This window comes from Pseudopipra pipra, chromosome 1, assembly GCF_036250125.1.
Source record: "Pseudopipra pipra isolate bDixPip1 chromosome 1, bDixPip1.hap1, whole genome shotgun sequence".
NCBI lineage: Eukaryota > Metazoa > Chordata > Aves > Passeriformes > Pipridae > Pseudopipra > Pseudopipra pipra.
Genome location: NC_087549.1, coordinates 66,190,292 through 66,196,291, shown reverse-complemented (window position 1 = coordinate 66,196,291; position 6,000 = coordinate 66,190,292). Strand labels below are relative to the sequence as shown.

Sequence of the window (6,000 nt, the reverse complement as noted above, 5' to 3'; positions counted from 1 at the left end):
AAGGGACAATAAGCACAAACTAAAATACAGGAAGTTCCACCTGAATATGAGAAAAAACTACTCTTAACAGTGACAGAGCACTGGAACAGGCTGCCCAGAGAAGTTGTAAAGTCTCATTCTCTGCAGATATTCAAAACCTGTCTGGACACGATCCTCTGTAACCTGCTCTCAGTGAACCTGCTTTAGCAGGGGGTTTGGACTACATGATCTCCAGAGGCCTATACCAACCCCAACCATGCTGTGATTGATTCTGTTATTCTGACTGCTTACTATCCTTGGTATGCAAAAATTTAAAAAACTCACTGGAATTTAAAAGAATTCTTCTGCTGTTGATAGTTTTTTACATGCACAATGTCAGAAGAGGAGAAACTTCATGTCTTTCTCTCACAAGCATGAGAGACAAAGAAAACAAGGCCAAAAAGGCAAAGCATGTGTATCCATGAGTGGAGCAGGGCTCTTCTATATGTTGCTCTTCTATTTTATTGAGTTGATACTGCCAGTGGTGTCCTGTAGCACCACTCAGCTACTGTACATATCTTGCAAAGTCAAGGAATCCCATTCTTATTGTTCCCAGCATATTTGCTATAAGTACTTGAGATGAGTTGTAATCTCTGACTCACCGTATATGATGGGAAAGACAGATTTGACAAATGAAGAGCAAGCTTTGACTTTTTTTTCTGACAAATGAAGAACAGAGACTGACAGCTAAATGAGAAATCCATTCTAGTCTCCCTTTAAAATGGATGAATCTGTCAGTAATCTTCTTGGTCAGATAAGAATTACCAATAAGTCTGAACAGATAGCCTACCAAAGTTTAATAAATAAGCTAATAGTATGGGGGAAGAGCTAGTATAATCCTGATCCATTGGAAAGAGCTTGTAGAGGTCAGCCTTGTAGGTATGGTGCTAGGTGCCAAAATAAAAAGCATGCTCACAGGCAAACAGAACACGGTGCATTGGCCAGGACATGGCGCAGCAGTTCACACAGGCAGGGCGAGCAGGAAGGGCACTGAGGCGCTGTCGTTCAGGCAGTTAGCTCAGTTGGTGGTCCATCACCCTTGCTGAGAGAGCTCCGGTATGGTGTCCACTTGGAGGGGAGCCAAATCATCTACACTTGCCAAAAAGGATGCACCGATCCAGGTAGAGCTCCCAAAAAAACAGGCAGCTGTCCAGATTTCAGGCTGTAGGGAGTGCCTAAGACTTTCACTGGATTGTAGCAGAGATAGCTGTTGTGTCAAATGTGACCAGGTGGACAACCTGCTATGAGACACTGGATTATTATATTAATCATTGGCTTGGACCAACTCAAGTGTGTGTGTGGGGAGGGTGGAAGGGACAGGTCAAATTTCATGAAGGTGGAATAGTGCCTTGTTCCATACCCCAGTCCCTTCAAGCCTCCTTGGGCAGCCCCAGAGCAGCTGTCAGTCACTGGCACACTGGGAGCACTGCCCCGTATCACACCTCAGAGCCCCTAATCCAGCCTCAGAATGGCTGGCACACCAGGAACACTGCCCCATACCCTTCCATAGTGCCCCAATCCAGCCCCACAGTGGCCAGTGGGCCAGAAGTCCCACATGGGGGGGTGACCACAGAGGACAGAGCTGATGTGTGGTCTCCATGTTGTCTTGGCCTTGCCATTTCTTGGTCTTCTGGTAGCTGGATCTACACTGGACCTAGGGTGCAGTCTCTCAAAGTATATAAAGAACTGAAGGCCCTTTTAATAAATTTGGTGGGCAGATCTTTGGATCCTTGTATATTTTCAATGTAAAACCTCTTCGATAAGCTCTTAGGGCGAGCCTGGGGTCTTACACCTGCTCAGTGTGGTAGCAGAGCTACGGGATAAGGTAGACAGGCTAAAGGTATACTACAGAATCAGAAGGGGAGATAGACTGGTGGAACCAAGCTCTGGCCTCCCTGAGACAGAAGCAGACACCAGAAATAATTCAAGATCAAGGGAATCCTCTACTTATCCCCCAGCAAGAAGAAAGTAGCAGTTGTAAAAGAAGGCGTGCATGGAGGGTAGTCCGTGTTTGCTCTGAGAGGCAAGCAAAATCCTTCTTCACCCACCTCATCCCCCAGGTGTCTTGGCACAACAGGTATGAGGCTTTGTATGTGGAAGGCCAGAAAAAGATGAAGAGGATGAAGGTCCAGTTACACCAGAGGTGCCTCCATAATCAGAAAGGTCAACCCCCACCCTATTACAACCACTTCCAAGAGATAGAAAAGATGGGTAATAGTTGTAGGCAATTCCCTTCTAAGAGGAACAGAGGGCCCATTATGCCAACCAGGCCCAACCCACAGGGAGGTCTGCTGCCTCCCTGGGGCCTGCGTTAAGGACATCACCAAGAAATTTCCTAGCCTGGTGTGGCCCTCAGACTACTACCCATTACTGATCTTCCATATAGGGGACAATGAAGTGGCAACACGCAGTCTGAGCATGATCAAAAAGGACTTCAGGGCCTTGGGATGGTTGGTAAGGGAATCTGAGGTAGAAGTTATTTTCTCCACTATACTTCCAGTTGAAGGCAGCAACATTGGAAGAAACAGACAGACTGAGTCTATTAATACACGGTACTGCAGCTGGTGTGACCACCAAAATTTAGGAATTTTTGGCAATGGAACAATTTCCTCAGCACTGGCCATGATGGGGGGGGGGGGTTGACACTAGATGACCTTTAAGATCCCTCCCAACCCGAGCCATTCTATGATTCATCTTTTAAAATGCAATTGTAATCTCAGAAATCAGTGACGCAAAACGTCATTTTGAGAACTTGTCGATTATTTGCTGGAAAAGGTATGTTTTGTGGTGGGAGACAAGTAACTTTGAGTAGCTTCTGGTAAGTTTGTGACATAGCTGTTGAAACATTAAAAGTGAATGGGAGTAATGCATCTTTCACAGAAGCCCAGTAGTTCTAGTCTATGTGACATCCTCGGAAGAATGCAGGAAATAGACCGATGTTGTTATTCAATAGTAAAAAAACAATTAACTGGTTGGGGGATGGGGGCAGGTGGGGGGGAAGTGCTCATTGCTGTCATTTAGCAATTTATCCTAGAAAGGACTGTTCACGGCTCACAACTTACGTGACCACAGTATAAATGGATGCGGAAAAGTTAGGTATGACAACTTTCCACAAAACCCCTTAAAAGCCAAGGTATCACAAGTAATCCTTAATACTTTGAGCAGTTTTGACAGGAAGCAGACACTTAAATACAGCTGTGTCTCCAGACTAGTGATCACAATAGGCATTTTCTTGGATAGAGGGTAGAAACTTCATATTAATAGAGAACTTAAGATAACAGTTACTTCTCTGTTGAAGGAGAAGGGATTTCCCTCCATAACTCCATCATTTGTCTGCCTGGTTTCCAGCTCAATTGCTCTGCCTCAGTCTGGAACAAAAGATTTGCTTGCAAGTGCACATTATTAGGCTAGTTCATGTTAATTCAAATTGGTATGTAAAATTGTATCCAGATTTATCACAATGTTAATAATTTTAGAAGAAAAATATGATAATGCATGTCATATTTATATTAATATGTAGTTAGATATTTAAAATTGCTGACAGTTGCATCAAACTGCAATCAAATACCAAATAAAACTCATTCAACACCACACAGTATTAGGGATGTTTAGCATTTTAAAGACATGTAGGATAGAATAATTCTAACATTTTAAAAGAAGTCTTTGATAATAATTGGCAAAGTGCATAAAAATATTAACAAAGCAATAACTATAAGATCAGAAGACTTATTCGTGTTGGTCATCTATTCTGAAGTGTTTCATTTCAGTGTTGTTTTCTATTTTTTTTTTTTTTTTTCAATTCAAAAGCCTGTTTTATTTCCTGGTCACATTTTCAGAATTTTAACATCACATTTTAATATCACTTGTGAAATAAATCTTCTTTCACAAATGTGGTAAATCATACTATTAAAACCCATGGAACATATGCTTCTATTGCATTGTACAAGAGAAAACAAAGTTCCAAGGCTACACCCCTTATAGAGCAACAGGTAACTGAGAGATCATTTCTTACAGGGCACAGTGTGAAGTAATTGGCTTTTGTGATCTCTGGGAACTTCCCAACCATCTTCAAGTACTATTGCTTGCACATTCACACTAAATTTGACAGTGTACATTAAATGAATGTTTTGACATGCTCCATGAAAAGTTCCCAAGGATGTCTATAATCTGTGAAGTGATGAGTGGACTTCCCTCACACCTGGCCATGATTCATACACTTTACCATACTCAGGTGAAACAGAAAAAAGTCTAGACATCAGGAACAGTCAGAGGATCTCAAATGGACTGAAACAATAAATACATGTATTTCCATTTGCGTGAGATAATATTATTAAAAACAGTCTACTTATTGGTCTGAAATTCACTTTCTAACTTACACTGATAAGAACAGCATCTGCATATACCACTAGCAAGGACAGAGAGACTGGTACCATGCCTCTTCCAGACATATCACTAACATGCACCATTCAATTGATGCTTGGTGATCTAGAAAGAATTTTTTATTATGTCTCTACCCACGAGAAGAGATGAGAGGAGATGAGATGAGAAGAGATGAGGGGAGGGGAGAGGAGGGGAAGGGGAAAAGGAAGGGGAAGGGGAAATTTTGAACCATTCCCACATGGCCTGTTTTTGGGTACCCAAGAGAAGAGCTGAGCACTTCTCTCCCTGTGTCCTGTCCTCAGGAAGCTGTAGAAAGTAATGATGTCACTCCTCAGCCTCCTTTTCTCCAAACTAGAGAAACCTAAAGTCCTCAGCTGCTCCTTGCAGGACAGCTTTTTCACCGGCTTTGTTGCCCTCCTTTGGAGGGGCCCAGAATCACACACTACTCAAGGTGAGACTGCACCAAAAGTTCACCTCGTGTTGGATACAGCATGGTTTTGAGGGAACAGTTCTAGTCAGCAGAGGAGATCTGCAGACATCTGCAACAGGTTGAATGCAAAGAAGGTGCTTTTCGGCTAGGTCTATCCTGCAGCAGATAAAATTTCTGCTAACAGGTACTACCAACTGACAAGGGTCCCTATTGGCCTGGTTCATACCTTTCAACAGTATAAGGACATAGTTTTTATCTCTCTACCTCAAAGACTTCTTTGTTGCTCTGTCAACATACGTGATTTGTGTGTTTCATATTGAACAAAACGCAAAGTATGTCTTCCTCTGGACAGCCTGAATGAAAACCAGAGGAAAGCTGCCCAGTATTAACTGTTTGCAGCAACAGTGACACCCTGAAGCAATATAATGAACTGTGACAAATGATTTTGTTTGTGTCAGTTTAGATGTTCTGTCTTGTTCTCTCAATAACCTTTCTGACTAGGTTTGAGTCATTTGAGCAATTTAGGCAATTATCTGTAATGTAGATATATTGCCTTCTGGAAAAAGGATTTCTACAGTAGCTCTGTAGATAACAAAAATCTCCGATTTTAACCCTTGCCATGATTTTCATACATTTAAATGTATGCTTAAGCTGTAAAACTCTCTGCTTCCCAGCATGCAAATAACTTGAGTGCCAAGTTATGCTTGTAAATCAGACATTAAATATGCAGATCCTATGATGTGGCAACTGAAACGAACGTTTTAAAAAGATATGCTGGCTTTTAAACATTTTGTGTTTAGGTGTTCCTTAATACTACCAGTGTGTGTGCTTTTCATTCAACTATATTAATCATTTAACTATAACACCATTCATCAAAGGGGTTTGGGTTTTTGGGTTTGGGTTTTTTTGATTGCTCATTTTTTTTATTTTTTTTTTTCTGGAGAATTAGAATTAAAAATAATAAGTCTGTGCAAATTTGGGAAAGTCAATAGGGACAGAGAGTTATAATTTACAGTATGTACTACCCCAATATTCCTGGGCATAGAGCGACTCAGGGAACTGGTAATGGTCAGAGCCTTGTACTGCATACCGAATGCACCCGTGGTTTACAGTAAATTTATGCTTTTCTAACAGTGCAAGATGACTCATAAATATTAAAAAGAAAGTTCATG

At 41.6% G+C, this 6,000-nt stretch overlaps 1 long non-coding RNA gene across 2 annotated transcripts; it reads left to right on the top strand.

Annotated features, from left to right (window-relative positions):
• The first annotated feature begins 1,009 nt into the window (after nt 1-1,009).
• LOC135418101 (uncharacterized) lies at nt 1,010-4,366 on the top strand. Of its 2 annotated transcripts, XR_010432324.1 has the most exons (3): nt 1,010-1,139; nt 2,079-2,181; nt 2,519-2,732. It is a non-coding gene; the product is annotated as an uncharacterized LOC135418101 (long non-coding RNA). The 2 variants fall into 2 exon arrangements; XR_010432322.1 differs by lacking the exons at nt 2,079-2,181; nt 2,519-2,732 and adding an exon at nt 2,739-4,366.
• The last annotated feature ends 1,634 nt before the right edge of the window (nt 4,367-6,000 follow it).